The sequence below is a fragment of the Rhinoraja longicauda genome, chromosome 4, assembly GCF_053455715.1.
Source record: "Rhinoraja longicauda isolate Sanriku21f chromosome 4, sRhiLon1.1, whole genome shotgun sequence".
NCBI classification, from domain to species: Eukaryota; Metazoa; Chordata; class Chondrichthyes; order Rajiformes; family Arhynchobatidae; genus Rhinoraja; species Rhinoraja longicauda.
The window spans coordinates 23807528-23835341 of NC_135956.1; the positions used below are offsets into that span (position 1 = coordinate 23807528).

At 41.1% G+C, this 27814-nt stretch overlaps 1 pseudogene; it reads left to right on the forward strand.

The window, feature by feature from the left end:
• Nucleotides 1-27814, forward strand: part of LOC144593001 (uncharacterized) — a 41495-nt pseudogene that overhangs the window by 3079 nt on the left and 10602 nt on the right.

The following is a 27814-nucleotide window of genomic DNA, read 5'->3' on the forward strand; positions in this document are numbered from 1 at the left end:
CTCAAACGGCAACACCACAACTCTTTTATAATGTGCACACATGCTTAAAACTTAACCATGTCTGAATAACTTCTCAGAGTCGTTAATCACGTCAATATGAAAATAACATTTTTAACTGTCATTACTATTGTGAGCTTTTGACTGAAACCATAAGACATACGTAGTATGGGAAATAATAGATGGCAGAAATGAATAAGAATAATGAAGCTTAATCTGGGGGTTCAGCTCACATCCATAAAGCACTGGAACTTGTTACAGTGGTGCATGAGATCATCTGCACCTCTTGATTAAATGTCAGTGTGATTACTCACTCCCATTGAACCATAATTCACTCTCTTCCTTCACTCTTGTTACTTTGTTGTTACTGGATGCATGAGATATACATCTGGTATGAATTCTTTTGCTCATAATGGAACAACGAGCCATGTTCTGGGAGAATGACTGCACCTCCCAGTTCTGTAGCTCCCTCACATCATCTCTACATGTAAGGATCTTGGAACGAGAACCAGCCATTTTAACTTGCACACATCATTTCTACTCTTCAACACAATCCATGACAGTAACGCTGGAAATTCAAGTTATAAAGAATGTCATTGCCACTAGGCAGTTCACAGTGTTGGTGGCACAGTGGCACACCTGGTAGAACCGCTGCCTCACAGCGCCAGAGACCCGGGTTCGATCCTTGCCTCGGGTGCTCTCCATGTGGAATTTGCACATTCTCCCTGGTGGAGCATACAGATGCTGTAGCAAGATAGAGATAAAAGAGGAGTAGGAAAGAACTGCAGATACTGGTTTAAATCGAAGGTGGACACAAAATGCTGGAGTAACAGCGGGACAGGCAGCATCTCTGATAAAAGAGGAGGTGGGTTTGCTTTATGGATTAAAGAGAACATCACAGAAGTAGTCTGGGGTTACATTAATGAAGGCTCATGCATTGAAGCTATATGGGTGGGAATTTAAAAAAAATGTGATCACCTTTTTGGAATTGTACTGCAGGTCTCCAAATAGTTAACGGGAATTAGAGGAACAAATATGCAGGAAAACTGCAGACAGCAAGACTGATAAGTTTGTCATAATAGGGGATTTTAACTTTCTCAATGCAGACAGTGACTGCATTGTGCCAAGGACGAAGATGGAGGGGCATTTGACAAGTGCATTCTTGATTAGTATGGGTGTCAGGGGTTATGGGGAGAAGGCAGGAGAACGGGATTGAGAGGGAGAGGTAGATCGGCTATGATTGAATGGTGGAGTAGAATTGATGGGCTGAATGGCCTAATTCTGCTCCTATAATTTATTAACCTATGAAATTACGAAACATTCAGCAAAGTTTCCTCAGATAATATGTCGAGGGCCATATGAGGGAGAGGGCCAAATGTGACCTCCTCTTCGGGAATCGGCCAGGACAAGTGACTGACGCCAGTGGGTGAGCTCTGTGGGACCAGTGACCAGGACCAGAATCAGATTGGCTGTAAAATAGTTACAGATGAGGGCAGCGTTGGTTGATTGGGGTAGGATGTATGTGGGAAAAGTGACGATGAGTTAGTGGGATGTTTTTAACATGTGTGATAGTGGGAATTGAAGGTATGCATGTTCCTGTTAGACCGAAGGGCGCAGCAGATAGGAGTACAGAACCCTGGTTAACAAGAGAGTGAGGGGTCGGTAGGGGTCGAGCTGCCTGTCCGTGGGTGAGGGGGGAAGAGAGGGGAAGTTTTGTTGCCTCCATCACAGTGAGGGGGTGTTTGGAGTCACTGTGATGGATGTTTGTGTTGGGGTCGGGTGTCCTGTGTTCTTTTCTTTTTTGCTGTGTTTTGTGTGACTGCTGAAATTTCATTCGGTGTAAAAAGCCGAGTGACAATAAAGTGTTGTTATGTTATGTTATGATCAGGAAAGAGAATGAGGGAGGGGTCAGGTACAGGCATCCGAGATCAAGTGTATCTGTGGAGGAATGTAGGGAACAGAGGAGTACACTTAAGAAGGGAATCAGGAAGGCACAAAGGAGGCATGATATAGCTCTTTCAGATAAGATTAAGGAGAATCCAGAGATTTATTGAGATTTTAAGGTAAAACATAGCTAGAGAGAGAATCGGTCACCTCAGAAACCAAAGTGGTCATCTCTGTATGGAGTCACAGGAGATGGGCACTGTCCTCAATGAATATTTCTCCTCTGCTTTTACTGCAGAGAAAGACATGAAAATTAGGGAACTTGTGAAAGTTAAAGGAAATGTTTTAAAGACTGACCATATTATTATTGAGGAGGTACTGTGACGTCCTGAGATGTACGAAGGTAAATATATTCTCCAGGCCTAATCAGAGGAACATTGTGGGAAGCCAGAGAAGAAATTACAGCTTCCTGGCTCAGATATATGAAACATCTTGAGACTTGGGTGAAGTGCTGCAAGGTTGGACAGTGGCTAATGTTGGGCATCTACTTGAGAGGGATGCAAAGAAAAAAGCTGAGAACTATATTCCAGGGGGAGGAGGGAAGCACATCTGCTCTGCTGTATGTGATACACCTGCCACCTCTCCCTGCATGGCAGCTGTCATCTGCACCAACTTGTGCTGTGGAATGGGATTGTCACTACACCATTGCAAAGGGGTGCTCAAAGCCTCCACAGAGGCTGTTGTAATCTGCCCTCAGCAAGATCCCTCTGCAAGAATGTGCACATGGGAAGGATGTTCTTTGCCTTCAGCTATATTTGATGAGAGGTACTCAAAATCACACTTACCATCTCACTTTTGCAACTGCACCTGACTTATCGTGAAGGCAATCTCAATCATGATCCTTGCCTGAGTCATCGGGGACAATATGACTGTTCCCGTGCACTAAGTCCATTGTGCTTGGTGCCAGACTCCAACCTGCCACTGCCTGGTGTATCTCCCTGTGATACACCACCCGCCAACTTATGCCACTCCTGCCTTGTGGCACTGAGGTGGTACTGACACACTGTGCTCTTCGTCATCTTCATTATACCCCCCTCCCCTCCCCTCCCCTCCCTCCAATCTTCTTGTTTGCACATCCTGCTCTAAGTGATGGTGTTCTGGTAAAAGAGAACACCCCAGGACGGCACAGTGGCGCAGCGGTTGAGTTGCTGCCTTACAGCACCAGAGACCCGGGTTCGATTCTGACTGTGGGTGCTGTCTGTATGGAGTTTGTACGTTCTCCCCATGACCACGTGGGTTTTCTCCAGGTGCTCTGGTTTCCTCTCACACTCCAAAGACGAGCAGATTTGTAGGTTAATTGGCTTCAGTAAAATTGTGAATTGGCTCTAGTCTGTAGGATAGTGCTAGTGCACATGGTGATCGCTGGTCGATGCGGACTCGGTGGACAAAGGGCCTGTTTCCGCGCTGTGTCTAAAATGTAAAGAATGGGTTCACCTCATGCCTTAAAAAGACAAAAGGGAAAATAGTGTGGCAACGCCAGTTTGGATATCCAGCATTTACCAAATCAAAGAGGATATAGTAATCACATCCAAAGGGTATATTTTTGTTGTCTGGCAGACATGGGGAATGTGTCGACAGCCTCCTTTAAGAGCTTATGTTGTTGGGGGACGCGTGGATTGAACATTGGTTATCATATGGAAGTGAGAGAGTCAGAATAAATGAATCTGTGTCAGGCAGGAAGGCAATAATCAATGGACTGCTCCAATGATCAGTTCTTCATCCTTGATTAATGATTCATGATTTATATTAATGATGTGGAGGAGGAGGACAGATTGACCATAAGACATAGGGAATAGTGTTAGGCCATCCAGCCCATGGAATCCACTTTGCCATTCAATCACGGCTGATCTATTTTTCCTTCTCAACCCCACTCTCCTGCCCATAACATTTGACTCCCTTCCTAATCAAGAACCTATCAATCTCTACTTTAAAAATACCCAATGTCTTGGCCTCCACTGTCGTTTATGGCAATGAATTCCACAGATTCGCCATCCTCAGGCTAAAGAAATTCCTCCTCATCTCCATTCTAAGGTATTCCGAGTGTAAGGTATCCAAGTATTGCTGAGCACATTAAAATAGGTGGGAGGGTCTGCTGCAATGAGAATATTTGGGCTTGCAATAGCAAGTATATAGATTGAGTGAATGGGTGAAAGCTTGGCAAATGAAGTTGAATATAGGAAATAGTGAGTAAGTGGAATCAAAAGGTAGACTATTATTGAAATGGGGAAAGATTGCAATTGAGGAATTTACAGAGAGATCAAGGTGTCCTTGTGTATGAATCACACAATATTGGCAGCAGGAAACAGATTGGAAGCCAAATGGCATATTGATCTTCAAAAGGGAATGGTTTAGAAATAGGGAGTTATTGTTACAATTGTACAGAGTGTTGGTGAGGCCACACCTGGAGTCATGCTTAAGTTTTAGCCCTCTTATTTAAGAAAGGATATGCTAGGATTGGAGGCCATCCAAATGGGATTAATGTAATCCCTGGGTTGATAGGTTTGTCCTATCATGATCAGCTAAAGAAGTTTTTGAATTCTTTGGAGTTTAGAAGAATGAATGGAGATCATGTTGAAACATATACAATCCTAAGGGGGCACAATAAGGTAGATGTTGAAATGAGTGACTCGTGGGACAGCTTTAGAACAAGAGGACACATTTACAAAGTAAAGGTTTGTTCATTTAATTCCGATGTTAATGGGATTTTTTTTCTTCTGGAGTGTACTGTATCTCTGAAATTCTCTATCCTCAGAGAGTCTCATAACTTATTGAAGTATAGGTAATTAAATTTTAAACTGAGTATCACAATTTTTATGTTATAATGTTACAGCCTTATAAATATCAGGGAAAGTGGATCAAGAAATAAATGTTTGCACCTGTGATGAAGGGCCAATTTTGTTCATGTACCTTAGCTGAGCTGCTGTTCTTATTTTGCAGTCTGTCAGAGTAAGACATTTTTGTAAATTATCTTCACCATCGTTGCGGCTGCCAAATTTGAAGATCAGCTGACTTTTTTTCCCCTTCATTTTAATCTGGCTGGATGGGGAACACAAAGCCTTGAACCTTGATCATTGACTGATTGACCTCCAATTCAATTACCAGCGGTTCACAGCAAAGCACCAACCTGAATGACATAAACTGTACATTTATATCTTCAGGGGCATGATTATCTGAACAAGCAAATGCACTGCTAATGAAAGCAATAATTACTGTAACTCATTCTAATTGGACTAGATTAACTGATAAGGCACTCGACTGGCCAATTGATCATTATTGTGACTTGGTTAGGTCTATTCTCCTGTTTAGTTTTGACAGGGTCACTTTATTGTGGTTTGGTGCATGATGCTCTTTTGTTTATATATATATCATTTAGTTGAACAGAATAATAACTTTGTCACAGAAACACCCTTTCCACTGACCTTTTCAACATGGATTCGGGCTAATTAAATGTTATTTCAGAAAAGGTCTGTGCTATGAAACAAAGAACTCAAAAGTTAAATGGTTTGCAAAGACTTTTCTATTCTCTTCTGGCCTGACTGTTTATATAATCAAAGCATTCCACGTGACCTCACACTCAGCCCTGTCAAATGCTTTTCAAGCGGAGTTCATGAATCCCATGGGCTTTGTTATACCTGCCAAGTTTTAACTCACGGAGTTATTCTTGTGGATAGGATGTAGATCTATCTGGCAGAGGATACATAACGTGTTCAGTGGGGATGGAGACTGGGGGTCGGGGAATTAGTGACAGTGTGATTGAAACTATCTTTTGGCCATTCAATTTAAAATGAAGTGTAGCAATTGCCTACACACTCCTCTGTAAAAGTGTGACTGTAGATGTAAATGGTTAAAGCAAAATTATAGAACTCCACCTCACCCCCTCGCTAAAGTTACCAAAAGTTGACGTTTTTCCTCACAAGATGATCTGGGTACATAACAAGGTTCCTCCAATATCATTTTGTAAAATTTAGGGGCGGCATGGTGGCGTGGCGGTAGAGCTACTGTCTTACAGTGCCAGACATCCGGGTTCGATCCTGACTACGGCTGCTTGTCTGCATGGAGTTTGTACTTTCTCCACGTGACCAGGGTGGGTTTTCTCCAAATTCTTCGCTTTCCTCCCACACTCCAAAGACGTGCAGGTTTGTAGCTTGGCACAAAAATGCAAAATGTGTGTGTAAGGTGATGTTAATGTGCGGGGATCGCTGGTCGGTGTGGACTCGGTGGGCCGAAGGGCCTGTTTCTACGCTGCATCTCTAAACTAAACTAAACTAAACTAATTGTAAAATAAATAATTAAGGTTAAATATTATCCTCTACCTTGCCTCTTAAATGAAAATTTAAGAGAAAGCTTGAAATAAATGCAGAAAAGATCTTTAAAAAAACAGCTTGAAATCTGGACTGTATAAAGGAAATATTGGAAATTCATAGCAGATTCTTGCAAAACTATAAGGGGAAAGACAGGGTAATATTTTGGCTCAAGAGTTCTGCGAAGGATCCAAGCCCTGAAGGTTATTCACCTGCTTTAGATGCACCTGCTAAGTATTGCCAGCAGTTTGCATTATCTAGCCAGAAATGTCTGCTTAGGTTTTGGCTACACATCTGACTAAAATCTGCTGATATACTTCCTGACATAAAATCTGACTAAAATCTGCTGATATACTTCCTTGGAACGTTGTCATAAATTTCACTATTTCTGTGGATGCTAATAAAAGTATTCTGAAATTTATAAAGAAAAAATATTGCAAAGGGTTAAAATTATGTTGTTTTAAGGTCAGAAACACTGATTTGTAGGGATATTCTGTTGATCAAAGGAGCTCTTCCTGAGCAGATCTTATCGTCAAATTGTGATTGTAAGCAGACATAATTGTCTAGCAGCTTTGAAAATGAACACAGCTTCACATTTTTAATATATTTATTATTATGATTTATTCTATGCTTGTGAAACGCAATACTACATAAAGCATTGAAATGGAAATTCCATGATTAATCACTGCACTGATTACACCCTTACAGAATTAACGTTTAAAACCTTAGCCAAGAAATTTAACCGCACAACACCGCAAAAAAACTAACATTGCAGACAGAAATCACATTAGTGCAGCTTTAACTAATTTTGTGCATGCTTCTGAGTGAGCTAATGCTAGTTGTTAATAAATGCAGAGATTTTAGCAGAAGAATTTTGTGTAGCCTTATTTTGTTTGTCTATTGCCTAGCTTGTCAATTGATGCTAACAACATTATAACAAAATTCACTTCCGCCAGGAGTTTCAACCACATGCAGATACTCATTTGAGATACAGTTGCAATGTTTAAAAGCTGTTTAGGTAGGAACTTGATGAAGAAAGGCATTGAAGGATAGGGACCTAATGTGGGAAAATGGGATTAGTATTGATAGGAATCATAGATGATGTGGATGGGATTGGCCGAAAGGGCCTGTTTAGTTCAATTTAGTTTAATTTAGTTTAGCTTAGTTTAGTTTAGTTTAGTTTATTTAGGTTAGTTTAGTTTAGTTTATTGTCACGTGTACCGAGGTACAGTGAACAGCTTTTTGTTGCGTGCTATCAAGTCAGTGGAAAGACTATACATGATTACAGTTGAATCGTCCACAGTGTACTGATAAAGGGAATAACATTCAGTGAAAGATAAAATTCAGTAAACTCCGATTAAAGTTTTTTTTTCTTTGCCCCATCTGGACTCACACCCATTTCTCTACTTCCCCCGCCCCATTCCATCTATATTCCTTCCTCTGGCTTCACAATTTGCACCGATTCTATCCTTATCTCACACCTTTTGTATTTTCATTCCTGGCCTTTGTCCCCCCTCACCTGTATCTACCTGTGACTCACCAGACTTTGACTGCTTTCCCCCTGCACCCCCCCCCCCCACACCACAATCTGAAGAAGGGTTCTGACCCGAAAAGTCACTTATCCATGTTCTCCAGAGATGCTACCTGACCCACTGAGTTACCCCAGCATTTTGTGTCTTCAATTTCTAGCCATATGTTTAAGAAACTGGTTTGATTACAGAAGGACTTTTCATTTGAATTCAGACTAAGCACCATTTTCATTCTGGCAAAGATGATCTAGTTAATTATCAGTTTTCCAAATGTGCACTTCCAATGATCTCCCAATGCTCTCCCCTTTCGAAAATGTAAAGCTTCCTGCTGCAATAATATTAAAATTAAATTTACGATTCTTTTGTTTCCTGATGTAAGCTATTTGTGGAACATTGAATTGTTTTCTAGCATGTTAAAGAAGCAAAGATGATACACTGCTAAGCACATTTTATGAAATGCCATAAATTACTTAGTCAATAAGTTATGAACACTTGTTTCATTTCTTCAGATTTTATCTTTACTGTGATGTATCTATACTTCCTCCACAGGATTTGGGTCCTGAAGTGCATAATTCACATCTTAATTAGATTCTCCTCTGAGCATATCTGATGTATTTATGTCCAACATATTTATGCATCCAAGTAAGGTACATAATTATATCAATGCTTCTTTCCACACATGTTTTACTGTGACAGATTCTGCACTTTAATCTTGAGAAATTTCTTGGCATCAAGAGTCAAGAGTTTTTAATTGTCATATGTATCAACAACAGAACAATACAATTCTTACTTGCAGGGGCTGAACAGGGCCATAAATATATATTAATTTTTTAAAAATCAGTAAATTAATGACTATTATTTGTGCAAAAATCAATCTCCTTGGTGCAATTACAGACAGTACATATAAGTTCATAATTGTTGCGGTTAGTGTTGTATAGTCTTGGTTGTGCCTGGTTGTTGGGAAGAAGCTATTCTTGAACATGCTGGTCATGATTTTCAGACTTTTTTACTTTCTGACTGATAGTCATAGTGAAAAGTGAGCAATGGCAACTGTGGTGTGAATCTTTAGTTTAGTTTAGTTTAGAGACACACTGTGGAAACAGACCCATCGGCCATCAGGTCTGCACTGACCAATGATCCCTGCACTCTAACACTCTCCTATACACACTAAAGAAATTTACATTTATACCAAGCCGATTAACCTACAAACCTGTATGTCTTTGGAGTGTGGGAGGAAACCGAAGATCTTGGAGGAAACCCATGCAGGTCACAGGGAGAACGTACAAACTCCGTACACACAGCACCTATAGTCAGGATCGAACCCGGGTACCTGGCGCTGTAAGGCAGCAACTCTACCATTGCGCCACCGTACCATCTTTGACCATATTGGCTGCCTTTTTGAGGCTGTGCCACCTATAGAACCCATCGATGGTGGAGAGGTAAGTACCTCTGATGGACCGAGAAGTGTATACCACTCACTGTAATCTCCTTCATTCCTGGGCATTCAAGTTGCCGAACCAGGCCGTGATCCAACCCGTCAGTGTGCTCTTTACTGTACACTTGTGGAAGTTAAATAGAGAATTCCTTGACAGATACAGTACAGTCCTTCAACCTTTTCTTCTGTAAACAATGGCTTGCAAAACTAAAATTTCATTTCAGTATATCTCCTGCAAAGCCCAATTTAAACAGGCTGATCTCTACCTTCATTATCATTAATACCTGTAAGTGGTGCTTTATATGGACATTTCCAAGTATAAATCTGCCAATGAGGTTTACTTGAAAACAAGGATTTGAGGCCTCAGAATTAAAGGATGTTCTTTTAGAAAGGACATGAAGAGGAATTTCTTTAGTCAGAAGGTGGTGAATCTGTGGAATTCTTTGCCACAGGAGGCTGTGGAGGTAAAGTCAGTGGATATATTTAAGGCAGAGATAGATAGATTCTTGATTAGTACATGTGCCAGAGGGTATGGGGAGAAGGAAGGAGAATGGGGTTAGGAGGGAGAGATAGATCAGCCATGATTGAATGGCGGAGTCGACTTGATGGGCTAGGTTTAATTCTACTCCTATCTCTTATCATCTTATGAGATAGTAAGGTTAATTGTAAAGAACTGATAAAACAACCTAACTGATGGTACTTAGTATCATCATCTTGTCTTCTCTCTTCTTTTTCACCTCCCACCTATCATCTTGACTGATGCATTAGTTAGAACCCCACAGTAGAACATAGTGCTAATCAAGAAGTAGAAAACACAATTACCTTAAGTGATATAACAATTCCAAAATTGTTTCAAATCTTTGTAATTAGACATGTGATTCGTGCTGTCTAAACTATCTGGACATTGAATCCCTGCATATTGCTTTGGAATTGCTTAGGGAGGCATGGTGGTGCAGTGTTGGAGTTGTTGCCTTACAGCGCCAGAGACCCAGGTTCGATCCTGACCACGGGTGCTGTCTGTATGGAGTTTGTACATTCTTCCCATGACCTGTGTGGATTTTCTCCGGGTGCTCCAGTTTCCTCACACACCCCAAAGAGTATAGGTTTGTAGACTAATTGGCTTGGTATAATTGTAAATTGAAGATAGTGTTCGCGTGTGGGGATTGCTGGTCGGCATGGACTCGGTGGGCTGAAGGGCTTGTTTCCGTGCTGTATCTCTAAACTAAACTTAACTAAAAACTAAATTGGATGGGTCTGATGTGAAACATCAGAGAAACTGCCATTACGAGGAACCTTCACTGAAAGGCGGGGAGGTGATAAGAGCTCATCTTATCAGCGGACACATATCCTCTCATGGTCTCAGCTATCATTTTTCTATTCCTGACTTTCAAAGGAACATGATTCATTTTGAATATGTCTTTGATTTTGCTGGAATTGCCAAATAGCAAACTGGTTAATTTTTTATTATTTTTTTATTGTTAAACTATATATGGCAAAGTAGCTCAGAGAAATATGATCTCACCTTTCTTAAAGTAGGACCTTTGAAACTCAGATACCGCAAGGTTTTGGTAAGTACTTCATCATCCATATTGAGCAAATCAAGCTAGCTTTTCTAGATAAACACAAAAAGCTGGAATAACTCAGCGGGTCAGACAGCACCTCTGGAGAAAAGGAATTGGTGACATTTTGGATCAAGATACTTCTTCTCTTTTCTACCTTCAGCATCTCGCATTAAATACTTGCAATGTAGGCATATCATGATCAGATAGCGATTATAACCCCTCCTATCCTGAATTCCAATGCATCTAAGTCTCAATGTAGAACAGCTGGCTATTCTAGCAGCATGGAGGGCTATGGACCACGCGCAGGCAGGTGGGACTAGTGTAGCTGGGACATGTTGGCCAGTGTGGGCAAGTTGGGCCGATGGGCCTGTTTCCACACTGTATCACTCTATGACTCTATGACTCTATGAGAGCTCCATCTCCATCCCCGATTGTATTTCTAAATGATCATTTTAATTTATTGCCATATTCGAGACAGATTGAAGGCAATTTCCGCTATGGAATGATTCTCGTTTCACTGTGGGGTTCCCCAAACCAGCAATTGAGGGAAACATTTTCATTTAATTGGAAAGGGTGAATTTAATTCCAGATCCCAGAGCTGAAAGCAGAAATATTTTCACGTAAATTTCACATCAGAGAAATGGGTCACTTGCCCCAACCAATGTTCTTATGTTCCACCTTTTGGCACACAGTCAGGCAATTGATTATAGAAATTGGAACGTATTGTTACAGTTGTACAACACATTGGTGAGGCCGCAATTGGAATATTGTGTTCAGTTTTTGGTCAGCCTGCTGTGGGAAAGATGTCATTAAACTGAAAGAGTGCAGAGAAGATTTACGAGGATGTTATCAGGACTCGACTGCCTGAGCTAAGAGACTGTCTGAAGAAGGGTCCCAGCCCGACCCGACCCGACACGTCACCCATCCTTTTTCTTCAGAGATGCTGCCCGACCCGCTGAGTTACTCCTGCACTTTGTGTCTATCTTTCAACAAAAACTTACTGGATGTGACCTCCCCCATTCGGCACCACTCTTGGTCTTTTTTGACCCTTTTTTCACATTTTCGGCAGAAGCTGCATAACCACTATAATAATAATAATAATAATAATACATTACATTTATATAGCGCTTTTCATATACTTTACAGTAGACGCTTTACAGGGATTTAGAGAACATAGGGAAGTGAATAAATAGATAAATAGATAAATAGATAAATAAGTAAACGAACAGAGAAAGGAGACAGAAGGTGGGGTGACCTTCAGTGGTTGAAGGCAGTACTGAATAGGTGAGACTTCAGTGATGTTTTGAATGTGGTGAGTGTGGAGGAGTCTCTGACGGTTTCTCTGACTATGTATCTGGTAGTATTTTCTGAGCCAGACCCCATAAGGATGTAGTTCTGTCGACATGGAAAACATTACAGGCCAGTTAGAGGGGGAGTAAACTAAAATGTAGTGCCAAGTGCACACTTTACTCCATCAGGAATGTCTAAAGTATGTTCTGAAGAGATTGTGGTGTGGGGATATTCTGAAACATATATCATGTTTAAAAGGTTAGGTTAAAGTTTATTAGGCAAGTTTTGCAAGGTCCTATTTGGACATTGGTTTCCATCTCAGTAAGTCCATCTACACATTGATACAATTCTGTGCGCATAGAATGACTCACAAAAATCTAATTAAGATTGGAATTTGGTCGTTTAAGATGAGAAGAGGGAATATTTTGCAGATGTGTGGGAGGTCTGAGTGTGGAAAAACTATGTAGCACAGTTAATATTTATTATTAATGAGGTCAGGAACACTACTTTACTATGGCTCGGTTCCAAATGTAATCCACCTTATCCGACTGTTTTGCAACATACACAGTATCTTACTGTTAACTACACTTTTGATTGTTTGATCACCTGGCCAAATGACACCAAAATACGCACTCTGAAATGGTTGTATTTCTATCCTATTTATAGTTTGGCGCTTCTACAGTTCAGAGGTTCGAAGAATCCTTGACCCGCGAGCCTTTTTGAGATACAGAGAGCTACAAAGTGGTGCTGAAAGACCTTTTATAGATTTATGGGGATTTGTTGGGAAATACAGCATGGTAATAGTTCTTTCGGTGCAACAAGTCCATGCTGACCGTCAACCACCATTTACATGAATCCTACATTTTTAATAATTCTTCCCACATGCTAATTAACTGCCCTCAGATTATTTTATTCAACCTGAAGAAGGGTCTCAACCCGAAACGTCACCTATTCCTTTTCTCCAGAGATGCTGTCTGACCCGCTCAGTTACTCCAGCTTTTTGCGCCTATCTTAATTGATTTTCCTCTATGTATGAGCCGCCATTTACAGTGGGCAATTAATTTACCAACCTACACATCTTTGGGATGTGGGAGAAAACCAGAATACCTGGAGGAAACCAACAGGGTTCTCCATACAGATAGCACCCGAGGTCAGGATTAAACCCAAGACTCTTATGCAGTGAGGCAGTGGCTTCACCAGCTGCATTACTCTGCCACCCCAGGCACTGCAACCTTGGAGAGTTTCAGATTGTGAACTGAGGGACAGGTTTTCATAAAGGGATAATAGAATCAATTTTAAGCTGTAAGGCATAAAAACCTTGATTCATTTGTGGGCTCTTTGTCCCACCAAGTCTGCGTTGACCATCAATTTAGTTTAGTTTAGTGATACAGCGCAGAAACAGGCCCTATGGCCCACCGAGACCGCACCGACCAGTGATCCCTGCACATTAACAATTTCCTACACAAACTAGGACAATTTACACATACACCAAGCCAATGAACTTACAAACCTGTACGTCTTTGGAGTGTGGGAGAAAACCAAAGATCTCACGCTGTCACGGGGAGAGCGTACAAAACTCCGTATAGACAGCACCTGTCGTTGAGATTGAACCCAGGTCTGCAAGCGCTGTAAGGCAGCAGCTCTGTCGCTGCGCCACCTTCAACAACCATTTCCACTAAACCAATGGCTGCTAAAAATGCTATTGAATTTTGTCCCTTCCACAGGAACACATATAATGGTAGTTTAAAGGCAAAGGACAAACGTTTGGTTCTGAAAGAGGGACAGCATCATATGACCCGGAATAACACAAATCAGCATTAGCATCCTACTGGTATTTATTCCCCATAAAATTGTTCCGTTAATCCAGGTACAAATGCTTTTCATGCCAGAACAAATAAGAAAATTGTTTCTGATACAGCATTGGCACACAAAGGAGAGTTTTCTCATTAGCAGTCATGGTACAGTGGCACAGTAATAGAGTTGCGACCTTACAGCACCAGAGACCCGGGTTTGATCGTAACTATGGCTGCCAGGGGTGCAAAGATGGTCATTTTACAGTCACAGGATGAACATACAATTGAATATTAGTCATTGAAGCAAAATGCAGTTGATGACAGTTTGTTCAGATTACCACATAGATTGTCTGAGATCAGGAAAGAAAGCATAATGTTCACACTGTTACTGAAAGATAAGGATTTAATAAGCAAAATAACAGTGATTAATCAGATGCTTCAGTAAAATGTACCCTCAAGCAAGTGGATGAACGCACACTGAAAGGATGGAGCAGCCCGGATAAATATCCAAATGAAGACCCATAGTTTCATTTAAAATGGAGTGTAGAGGGACAGTCATTGAAGCAGAAGACAATGACAAAAAAAACACAGTGAAAGATATGGAATCATCAGATTGGTGAGCACCTGACAGCAATAGACCTTGATAACGCATATCTTTGGTCCCTTAAAGATATTTAATAAAATGTCCTGATGAAAATCGGCTATATCAGGGCCCATGGCAAGGTAAGGCCAGGATTTACACAACCATGGGACCATGGTTGGCACATGGGCAGTTATGTTATAGATCCAGGAATAGCCCACTTGGTCCTGCCAACATTCTGAGTTACCTCCTTGATCACTTTTGCTTTGATTATCAAATTCTTATCTGTAAATTGCAGTATATTCATCCTGTGTACTTTTTTCTGAGCAGCCCCCATTCTTGGGTTGGCTGATCATAATGATGAAGTGACCTCCTGGGTTCACAATTCCAGGCTGGAGAATTAGCATGATACCTCGTTTCAATATTGCTATTGGAGGAGTGCAGCGTAGGTTCACCATGTTAATTCCTGGGATGGCGGAACTGACATATGATGAAAGAATGGGTCGACTGGGCTTATATTCACTAGAATTTAGAAGGATGAGGGAATCTTATAGAAACATTAAATTCTTAAGGGATTGGACAGGCTGGATGCAGGAAAAATCTTCCCCATGTTCAGAATCTTCCCCCTGTCCAGAACCAGGAGTCAGTTTAAGAATAAGGGGTAGGCCATTAGGACTGAGATGAGTAAAACCATTTTCACCCAGAGAGTTATGAATTCTCTGCCACAGAGGGCAGTGGGTGCCAATTCACTGGATGTTTACAAGAGAGAGTTAGATATAGCTCTTAGGGCTAATTGAATCAAGGGATATGGGGAGAAAGGATCAGGGTACTGATTTTGAATGATCAGCCATGATCATTTTGAATGGCGGTGCTGGCTCGAAGGGCTGAATGGCCTACTCCTGCACCTATTTTCTATGTCTCTATGAGATGTGCTAGATGTTGCAAACAGATGTTTGCCTGAAATGGCTAAAAAATCACCAGTCAATGTTACCCTCGTCTGAAACATCTGGTTAGTTTGTTCTGGTTAGGTTACTGTTAGGGGACTCACTAGAGTTATGCCTATTGTGATTGTAAACTTGTGTTGAATTCTTTTTTCATATAAATATGTTTCATTCGAAACTTTGGGCACCAGGTTTCCAAGATCATTAGCTTCATTTTACATAAGACTCTATTGTTTTGTCTTTTTAAATATACTACAGCATAGCTAATGATATTCTATTTATATATGTTTTTAAAAATTATCCAACATTGTAAACTTTGAAAGATTTGTACATGTAGCCTTTAAACCCAAGAACTTGAGGCTTATTGCTTGAAAATCAATGGGAACCAGGAACAAAGAATGTTTTAAAAGCAGCTGAAAAATGATGATGCTTTGCAATTTTTCATGTGCAAGTTCATGCCAATGTGGAGCCAAAATTAATTTAGAAAATTAGTCTGCTTTTTAGAATGGCTGTGGTTTCGGTTGTTCAAACACTACATGCCAGTCTACAAACCAAGCATCAGAATGTGAAACTAATTTTGAAATTAGTGGATTAATGGATTTGATTATGAACATGCAAACATTAAAATCACCTCCCCTACCCCTGAGCCCAGACTCCTCACAACCTCCAAGTTTAAATTCCTGGACAAAATTGAAAATAAATATGAACGTAATGCTGCCTGACCTGTTGAGTTACTCCAGCATTTATGTCCTTTTGCTCCTTAACCAGCATCTGCAGTTCCTTGTTTCTACATTCTAAACCAACTTAGCATTTTGGACCAGCATAACATTAGCCTTATTTTTAGTCAACTCTAGCTAACGGCCAAGACAAGTGCAGGCCTCAGAATTGAGATGAGCTTCTGCACTCATTTCTAGCCTGGTCTGAGCACAGATTATCAGTTCATGGGTGGCAACTAAACCAAGGACAGAGGACATGGAGTTCTTCAAATAATTCTGCAAACTGTGAAGTTAGCAGGAGCAGGTACACCCTTCCTGGCCCCTCAGAACAACTACTTGTGTCCCTCCAGCCACACTGCCCCAGCAACAGGATTGTCCCCCTCCTTGGATTACCTCAAGCTTTGTTGTGGCTGATTTTCAAGGAGCTTTCAAAGGATCTGTTTTAATGTTTTTTGGCAATAATGCCTGTAGACAGATTTACTTTGGGTATTTGGCACCTCTCATCCAGCTCCCTGTGGCTCAGTGGGTTTGGAATGGTCCCTAGATGGTGCCATTAAGGCCTGGATCTCAGTGAACTAGGAGACAGTCGGTTATATTTGTTCCTGCCTTAATCTAGCACATAATTAACATGCACATCAACACCATATCACATCTTGCAGTGGAAAGATATTTTTCAACTGTATGTGGCTGATTTGGATCTAAACGTTATCCTCTCTGTAAATACATAAAATGGGCTGGTGGTATGATAGTTCCTGGGGCAATGGACACATGCTATATGTCTATAGCATATATAATTTATATGCTAATAGTCCAATAGAATTATGGACTATTCCAGCATATAGAATAGTCCATATGGTTTATGGATTTGATGCCATATCCTAAAGTCTCAGTAAATGGCCTGTATATAGACTGACACATAGAGTCCATATGTGAACGGACTCTATACTGAAAGGGAGGGGAATTTATCTCCTTCCCCTCTAGCAGAGACCAGGAGTCATCATGGGCATGAGGATTTACTCAAGTTCAGAATGCTACACTGCACCCATGTGTTGCTCCCAAGCTCCACACATTAACTCAGAGATCTTCATGGATTTGAGAGGCTGAGCTATAGGGAGAAGTTGGGCAGGCTAGGACTTTATTCCTAGGAGCATACGAGGCTGAGTGGTGATCTTATAGAGATGCGTAAAATCATGAGGGGACAAGATAGGGTAGATGCACAGTCTTTTACCCAGGGTAGGGAAATCCAAAACAAAAGGACATAAGTTTAAGGTGAGAGGAGAAAAATTTGATATGAACCTGAGGGGCAACTTTTTCACTCAGAGGATGATGGGTGTAGGGAATGAACTGCCAGATGAGGTAGTTGGGATAGATACTATAACAGCATATAAAAACACTTTGACAGCCACATGGGCAGGAAAGGTTTAGAGGGATATGTACTGACCATGGGCAAATGGGACTAGTGAGGGTAGGGCATCTTGGTCGGCATGGAAAAGTTGGCTGAAGCCATATGACCCTATGACTCTTACTTGATTGTGACAACATTCCTGAATAGATGTTGTAGTGAAGTGAAAAATGCCGGCATATAAAATGATTTATTGTATACATTTAGGCTGACACAATTATTCTGTCTGGGATAACAAAGTTCTCTTCTACAAACATCATCTGCCTTGTAGTTGGTTTACAAAGCTGGATCATTTATAATCACAGATTATCAAAAGAGTCTTCATTTTGGGTGCATTATTAATAACCGTGGTCAACAATAATTTGTGCATTGTGGGATCTATGGGTGTAACATGAAACAACATATCAATTTCACGAACAGTGCCAGAACAAAAAGGGATGGGATAGAACTTGAAGCTTGATTGCTGTAACCCACTTTATCTTTAGTACTTTTAAACAAGAATAATTCATAAGTCAGAGGACATGTTGCAACATTTGTACTCAAGAAGTAATGCAAAGTATGAGTTACTCTCATTAAAACATTTGGAAGTCAGCATTTCCAGTTAAGGTTGTGCAGTCATATTAGCAAAATAACTAACAAAGTAGCCCAAAGTACATCCGAAGTCTAGATGACTCCTGTTTGAGGAATGTTGTAGGAAGGAACTGCACATGCTGGTTTAAACTGAAGATAGACACAAAATGCTGGAGTAACTCAGCGGGACAGGCAGCATCTCTGGATAGGAGGAATGGTTGACGTTTCGGGTCGAGACAGATTGAGTCTGAAGAGGGGTCTCGACCCGAAATGTCAACCATTCCTTCTATCCAGAGATGCTGCCTGTCCCGCTGAGTTACTCCAGCATTTTGTGACAATCTCTTGTTTGAGGAATGGCAGGACTGTTTGAATGAATGGAAATGAATAATATCCAATGATTGAGGTAGAGACGGATAAATCCCTGCTTCCATCTTTTTTTAGTTTTTTAGTTCAAAGGTACAGCACGGAAACAGGCCCTTCGGCCCACCTAGTCCGCATCGACCAGCAATCCCCGCATATTATCACTATCCTATACACACTAGGGACAGTTATTTTTACATTTACCAAGCCAATTAACCTACAAACCTTTACGTCTTTGGAGTGTGGGAAGAAACCGAAGATCTCGGATGAAACCCACGCAGGTCACGGGGAGAAGGTACAAACTGCATACAGACAGCACCCGTGCATGATCTCCGGCGCTGCATTCGCTGTAAGGTAGCAACTCTACCGCTGTGCCACCGTGCCTCCACATCTAACCTACTTGAGGTATCTTTAATTAAATCAGTCTGATCCGTATAAACTGCTCCTACTGTGCTTAATTCAAATGGAACATTGGCCATGGTGGACATTATTTGGAAATGGAGACAATAGTGAAGACTGAGACAGAAGAGACTGCAGATGCTGGAAACTGGAGCAAAAACCATCTTCTGGAGGAATGCAGTATGTTGAGCAGCATCTATGGGAGTTAGGAATTGGTGACATTTTGGGTTGAGACCCTGCATTCCTGATGCAAGGACTTGACCTGTGACATTACCAGTTCCTTTCCCCACACAAAATACTGTTCAACCTGCTGATCCCCTCCAGCTGTTTGATTTTTATAATAGTAAAGATTATCTCTTTTCCACTTTATAAGGATATCTCAAAATGTTTCACTTTTAATGGATTGTTTTTGAAATGTATCCACTGTTAACATGCAGATAATCATGACATAATGTACACACAGTCAGTTCCTAGCAACCATTATTTAAATGGTGCCTAATGGGATGTTCATAAATTCATAAGGTCTAGGAGCAGAATTAGGCCATTCGGCCCATCAAGTCTACTCTGCCATTCAATCATGGCTGATCTATCTTTCCCTCTCAACCCCATTCTCCTGCCTTCTCCCCGTAACCCCTGATTCTCTTACTGATCAATAATCTGCCAATCTCCGCCTTAAAAATATCCATTGTCTTGGTCTCCAAGTTATGGAATGAGGTGAACTTTCCAAGTTGCCATGTCCAAGTGGTGCCTTGGTATCTTTAACATCCAGCTTTGCCACAGCACATCTCTTGATTCCTCTACTATCTCCAAATTGTTAACCTGTTTAGATACCCAAAGTTGGATGAGCATAATTTTTTTCCAGTTAAATAATGGCAGGTACAATCTATAGACCAGTGTTTCTCAACCTTTTTACCCTTGTGGAACACTTGAAATAATTTTTGTGTCTCAGGGAACCCCTACATAAAAATTATATATCTTTATTAATCTCGTTATTTCTCTTTGCAAGCAGAACTAACCTTGGAGGAAAGAGAGCGAGAGAGAGAGAGAGAGAGAGCGAGAGAGAGAGAGAGAGAGAGAGAGAGAGAGAGAGAGAGAGAGAGAGAGAGAGAGAGAGAGAACAACACACATAAACTTTTCATAAATTAACAAAAACATATATAAACACAAACTTTTCATAAACTAACAAAAATAAACATAAACATACTTAAATTTTGAAAATTCATATAACATCCCTAAATGATGGGCAAAAATGATTAAATAACGTGGGTGAAAGAGGTGCTGTACCTGCATGCCAGGAAGCACAGACAGGACTGATGGAGACCGTGCATGCGTCTGTACTCGAGTGAGTTTTGATTCACAAATCCGTCAAGTACAGCTCCTGTCCACTGACCACTAAAGGCCGCTTCATATTGACGTCGTATAGATGTCGCTAAACATATTCCCTATGATTATTATACTTTTAAATAATATAACAGGTTGAAGACTTTATTATAATACCCAATAATTTTCCAAGAATATGCCGTATGTGTATTATAAAATTATAAATATGAAATTAAACGCAAAATGGACTCAAAAATGCATTTACATATGATTAGCCTATTTATCACTATTTCTCTCAGAACCCCTAGCGACCTCTCGCAGAACCCTAGGGTTCCTGGGAACCCCGGTAGAGAAACGGTGCTTTAGACTTCGTTAGTATATTCGGTGACATACTAAATCTCCTCAATCTTCGAAGCAAGTAGACGCATTGATGTTTTCTTTGTGATTGCATCATTGTGCAGGACTGATCTTCAGATATGCTCACACAAGAACTCGAAGCCTTTGACTTTCTTCACCACCATCCTGTCAATTAAGACAGGTTCATTGATCCTTGGCTTTCTGTTCTTGAAGTCAACAATTGGTTCCTTGGTCAATTGGTTCCTTTAGAGCAAGATTGTTGATCTGGCATTATTCAATCAGATTATCAATTAGCCTTCTGCAGTCGGCTCCTCGGCCCACTGAGTCCGCGCTGACCAGTGCTCATCCCGTACACTAGTACTATCCCAAACACCAGGGTCAATTTACAATTTTACCGAAGCCAATTAACCTACAAACCTGTACATCTTTGTAGTGTGGGAGGAAACTGGACAACCCAGAGCAAACCAACATGATCACAGGGAGAACATAAAACTGTACAGATAGCACCCATAGTCAGGATTGAACCCGCTGTAAGGCAGCAACTCTACTGCTGCGCCACCGTGCCTGTTATTCATCCAATATCAGTGGTATATTGGGCGAATGTAAAGATGGCTTTGGAAATGTTTCTGGCTACACAGTCATGGGTATAGAAAGAGTTGAGCAGGTACTGAGGACACAGCTTTCACAAGTTATAGGAGTAGAATTAGGCCATTCGGCCTATCGAGTCTACTCCACCACTCAGTCTACTCAGCTTTGAGGTGGTCCTACGCTGATGATCATCAAGATGGAAGTGTTTCTCAAGTGGGAATATTCTCCAAAGAAAGATTTTCATATAAACTTTAAAAATATAACCACATTATCAGAGTACTGGCTTTAATTCTAGTCCATGTGTTGAGCTGCTTTATCAATGGGTTGGCAGTCTGGTATTGCACATGCTGAGCCAGATTAAACCAAGCCTCTTCCCAGACATGATGGTAATGGCATATGATATTGAAATAGCCACAACTGGAGCCAGAGCATTATAATATACTACTTAGCAAAAAAGAAACCACAGATTATCTCAGTTTGTGGTTTTCATTTCCCCCCATTCATTTTATGCTACATAAGGATCAACTTAACCTATTTAACAACAAATATTTCTTGTGCTGAATATTTCAATTTATGTAGTAATATCATTTCCAGTTACATCATTAGAACTATTTGACTAGACTGTTCAACTGAATGATTCTGTCATTTTGAACATGAGAGCAATTAATTTTGATATTTGAAGAAAATGGTTAACCATGAAAAACAAGCACAGAGCATATGAACATATAAATTTGCAGCAAAGTAGTCTCTTCTGACTTTTCTGAACTCCAGCAGATACACACCAAGACTGTCCAGTGTTTCTTCGTGAGACAACTGGCCCATACAAGATATTAGTCGAAAAATAAATGATGACATTCTGTTAGTTTTCCTAAATACTTGCTGTACTGACATGTTAAGTTTTTAAAAATGTATCATGCAGAGAGACACCCTAGTTTAGGCTTAGGCTTAGGTTTATTATTGTCACACATTCCGAGGTACAGTGAAAAGCTTTGTTTTGCATGCTATCCAAACAGATATCAGATATACCATTTATAGATACAATCAGTTCAAACTCAAGTACAATAGATAGAGCAAAGAGGAAGGTACAGAGTGCAGTGTACCTTTGTAACTCTTTGTAACTCAGAACACTGCAATCCTCCCTTTGCAGCAGATAGTTTTATACTCTGTATGATCGCTTCAGTCCTTAAATTTCTGGGTAAATATGTTAAATATCTTACAGGGTTGAATACTTCATAAGGTTTATATAAGAATAAGAATAGAAAAAGGATATTGATGGGTTTGCTCTCTTATCAGTCTGTTTTTCTCAAGCATGACACTTTTATCAACTTTGCAAAGCCTTAGCTGGCCAAGGACAGCTGTTTCTTACACCTGGCCAGCGAGCTGGATCATTATTCGTAACCTGCAATCAGCAACAACATTAGGGAAATAACTCTTAACAATGTGAAGAGTTCAGAAGTGAACTTGGTTGTACATTGTACTACAGAAGAGTTACTTTGTGTTCTGCACCTGTAGAGATGAGGTAAGGAATTAAACAGAGTTTGGACTCCTGGGATAAAGGACAATATACCACACAGAATGAATTGTTTGGTTGCATGGCTCCAAATCTTGTGGAGGTGCTTTGTAAGCATTAGAACCAGCTGCAGTGTCCTCAAAGGAAATGGATATAAAAATAGATGAGATCACAGTGAAGGACTGGAAAATAAATGGTGGAAATATGATCGATAATTAAATCAAAATTATGTACATTAAGCATTCAAACTTTGAAAAGAACTGTTCAACCTAGGCTTTTTGCAATTTTTCGTTCCCCTTGTACAAAGTGATCCAGGGGAGATTTTTTGTTAAGTTCTCACAAAGATTTATTGAGAAAAGCTGGTAAATAATTAGGAGTTTATTTGACTTGTCCTTACTGGCATTTAAGAAGCATTAAAATATTGAGAAATATGTTGGTTTTAATGTAGCGCAAAAAATAAGGATTGTTCTAGATTTTATTATACGTACGAATAACAAATTTATATTGAAACTAAAGCCGAAATGTCCCTTAGTGGACATGATTTTCCACAAAGACACAAAGTGCTGGAGCAACTCAGTGGGTCAGGCAGAATCTTGGTTTAGCTTAGTTTAGGGATACTCTACGGAAACAGGCTCTTCGGCCCACCGAGTTTGCACTGACCAGCGATCCCCGCAAATTAACACTATCCTACAAACACTAGGGACAATTTACATTTATACCTAGCCAATTTACCTACAAACCAGTACGTCTTTGGAGTGTGGGAAGAAATTGAAGATATCGGAGAAAACCCACGCAGTCACGGGGAAAACGTACAAACTCTGTACAGACAAGCACTCGGGATCAAACCCAAGCCTCTGGCACTGTGGGCACTGTAAGGCAGCAACTCTACCTGTGTGCCTCTGTGCCACGCTGGAGAAAAGGAACAGATGACTTTTTGGGTCAGAACCCTTCTTCAGAATCAATGTCACCTTATGTTACCTGTTCCTTTTCTATTTTACATTTGTGCATAGTTATGCTACAGAATATGTGGAAAATCATGTATGGGAAGGAACTGCAGATGGTGGTTTATACTAAAGATAGACATATCCTGTTCATTTTATTTTGGTGACATTTTGGTGAAAGTTTGGTGGATTTTAAAAAGGTGCACCTGAGTCAGGAAGTTAGCTTTCCCAATTAGAGCTGATGAGCGGACACACAAACAAAACAGAAAAGATGGAGGTGATGTCCAAGTAGAATATCTTTCTATAAATATTAGCATAGAACATACATAAAACTGTACGGCACAGGAATAGGCCCTTCAGCCCACAATATCTGTACCAAACCTAATGCCAAGTTAAACTTCTCTGCTTGCATGTGATCCATATCCCTCCATTCCCTGTACTTCCAAGTGCTTATCCAAGAATATCTTAAATACCACTATCTGCTACCGCCACCAACCCTGGCGTTCCCTGACAAAGTCCGAAAAAGGGTCTTGACCCAAAACGTCACTTGCCCCACTTCTCCAGAGATGCTGCCTGACCCGCTGAGTTACTCCAGCATTTTGTGTCTATCTTTGTTCCAGACATCCTCCACTCTCTGTGAAGAAAACTTTCCCCGCACATCTTTAAATTTTGCCCCTCCCACCATAGAGCTATGCCTTCTAGTCTTTGACCACTCCACCCTGGGAAAAAGTTTCTGACAGTCTGCCCTATCTATGGCTTTCAGTATTTGATATACTTCTATCAGGTCTTCCCTCAACCTTCGTGCTCCAGAGAAAACAATATAAATTTGTCCCACCTTTCTTTTCGCCAGCATTTTGAGGAATATAGCGCCAAATAGCACATGCAGTCACCTCAGTTTCGTATAACAACACCTTTAATGGTAAACTTTGTACCAAGGCACTACATAGGACTGTTATCAAACAAAATTCCACCATGATCTATAAATGGAGGAATTAGTCGAGGTAATGTAAAGAGTGATAAGTTTCATTGGGTATCTTAAATGAAGAGAGACCGCACCTGGAGTATTGTGTGCAATTTTGGTCTCCTAATTTGAGGAAGGACATTATTGCTATTGGGGGATTGCAGTGTAGGTTCACCAGGTTAATTCCCGGGATGGCGGGACTAACATATAATGAAAGAGTGGACATACCAAAGAAGGTTCTCGACCCGAAACGCCACCCATTCCTTCTCTCCCGAGATGCTGCCCGACCTGCTGAGTTACTCCAGCATTTTGTGAATGAAAGAGTGGGTTGACTGGGCTTGTATTCACTGGAATTTAGAAGGATGAGAGGGGATCTTGTAGAAACATATACTATTCTTAAAAATGCAGGAAAAATGTTCCCGATGTTGGGGGAGTCCAGAGCCAAGGGTCACAGTTTAAGAATAAGTTTAATCTCATTTAGGACTGAAATGTGGAAAAACGTTTTCACCCAGAGAGTTGCGAATCTGTGGAATTCTCTGCCACAGAAGGCAGTGGAGGCCAATTCACTGGATGTTTTCAAGAGAGAGTTAGATTTAGCTCTTAGGGCTAAAGGAATCAAGGGATATGGGAAAAAAGCAGGAACAGGGTACTGATTTTAGATGATCAGCCATGATCATATTGAATGGCGGTGCTAACTCGAAGGGCCGAATGGCCTAGCCCTGCACCTATTTTTCTATGTTTCTATGTAAAGAGAACCAGAGAAAACTCTGGACTTTATGGCAAAAAGAGTTACCTGTATCTTTGTGGTCGATTATATAAGGTTATAAAACGTTTGTCTGAAGTAGGGTTCTAACCCGAAACGTTGTCTATGCATTTCCTTCTGCAGATGCTGCCTGACCAAATGAGTTCCTCCAGCACTTTGTATTTTCATTAAATATTTAGTTTAGAGATATAGCACAAAAACAAACCCTTCGGTCCACCGAGTCCGAGTTGACCAGCGATCACCCCGTACACGAGCACTATCCGACACACTAGAAACAATTTACCACCTTTACCAAAGCCAATTAACTTCCAAACCTGTACGTCTTTGGAGTGTGGGAGGAAACTGGAGCACCCGAGGAAAACCCACGCGGTCGCGGGGAGAACATACAAACTCCGTACAGACGGTACCCTTAGTCAGGATTGAACTGACTCTGGCACAGTAAGGCAGCAACTCTACCGCTGCACCACTGTGCCACCCAAATGTGTTACTGGAATAATAAAGCATGGTTTATAAGGAGCTTGTGTCATGTGGATTACATGTGCTTTTAGACTCAGAGACAGGAAAGCTGTTCCCACAGTACTCATGGCCACTGGTTTAGTCACTGATTTCTGAATGGCTCGCAAAGTTTGTGCTGATGAATCTTCATCAGCTGCGATCACTCTTTATCCATCAATGACCTGCACTTTTGTTGTGGCCCTATAGGTGGTACAAGTTAATTTTATCTTTGACGTTGAGTGTTTCCAATGCACAGAGTGGCCTTGCATCAGTTTAATTCACATGTGAGGCATGTGCCCTCACTGTTATTTACGCAGCTGGTTGAATGGGTGGTGGAGCAAGGTTTCCTGGGCGAGAAAATGAAGAAACAAGAGTGGTTCAATAAATTAGCACCTGCCCGTTGTCATGGTTTAACACAGATTTTTCATGTCTGCCTTGTCCTGAGAGGAGACAGGTATAAGCCGGTTCATTTTGAGAAAGGAAACAACTCTTTTCTTCAGATCATGCTCCCATCTCTCTTTCGCTATTCTTCCCTTCCCCTTCTGCAGTCATTCTGAATAATGGTTCCGACCCGAAACGTTCTTATCCATGTTCTCCTGAGATGAGGGCGGCACGGTAGCGCAGCGGTAGAGTTGCTGCTTTACAGCGAATGCAGCGCCGGAGACTCAGGTTCGATCCTTACTACGGGTGCTGCACTGTAAGGAGTTTGTACGTTCTCCCCGTGACCTGCGTGGGTTTTCTCCGAGATCTTCGGTTTCCTCCCACACTCCAAAGACGTACAGGTATGTAGGTTAATTGGCTGGGTAAATGTAAAAATTGTCCCTAGTGGGTGTAGGATAGTGTTAATGTACGGGGATCGCTGGGCGGCACGGACTTGGAGGGCCGAAAAGGCCTGTTTCCGGCTGTATATATATGATATGATATGATATGCTGCCTAGTTTGCTGAGTTACTCCAGCAATTTGTGTCTTTAGACTTTTAGACTTTGGAGATACAGCCTGAAAACAGGCCCTTCAGCCCACTGAGTCCGCGCCGACCAGCGATCCTGTAGATTAGCATTATCCTGAACACTAGGGCCAATTTTATAACTTACCAAAGCCAATTACCCTACAAACCTGTACGTCTTTGGAGTGTGGGAGGATACCGGAACACCCGGAGAAAACCCATGCAGGTTTGAGAACATCCTTCAGGACCCGCCCCCACCTAACATTCACTTGTCTCTCCCCTGTCTGAAAATGAGTCCCGACCCGAAACATCATCTACCCATGTTTCGGAGAACATTCAAACTCTGTACAGACAGCACCCGTAGTCAGGATCAAACCCGGGTTTCTGGCAGCTGTAAGGCAGCAAATCAACTGCTGCGCCACTCTGTAACTTCACTCTGTGCCGTGCCTTATTTTTGTAAATCAGCGTCCGTAATTCCTTGTGTCTTCAGGTCCAGCCGAAGGAGCCGATGGCAAGAAGATACACTATTCTCGAGCGTAAATGCCATTCTTGTTGCAATCAGGGCTGCCCGAGAACTCAGAGAGCGAGTCAAAACACATCTTTGGTAAACAGCTCACCCCCTCATATGAAGAAGAAATTCTACCCCTGAAATAGTTTAGCGAGTGCTGAAGTTATTTTGTAACAGCGCCTGCAAAGGCTTGCCTTCAACACACCCACCAAGCTTCCCCTCAAGCTACAAATTAATCACATTGGGTACATGCTCTCAGTTATGTACCACTTTGTTTCCTCTAACAGAATATGACAAATTATATTCCAACATTTCACCTTTCATCTTCTTGACAGTCAGTACGTTTATTCAATATTTTTCATGATATTACTTCTTCCTTCATTCTTTCTATGTAAATGAAATTCAGTTCAGTTCAGTTTAGTTTATGGCCATGTGTACACTAGACTAGGTACAGTGAAAATCAGGTGAAGCATTTCACTTCCTCTCAACCATTTTATCCTTCAATTCCAAATGAGTTTACACAAAAAGAATCCTGACCTTTAAGTGGGATTCCACTTCCAAGGAAATGGCAAAAACAAAGATCAGCTGGTCTCTTGCAAGCTTGTAAAA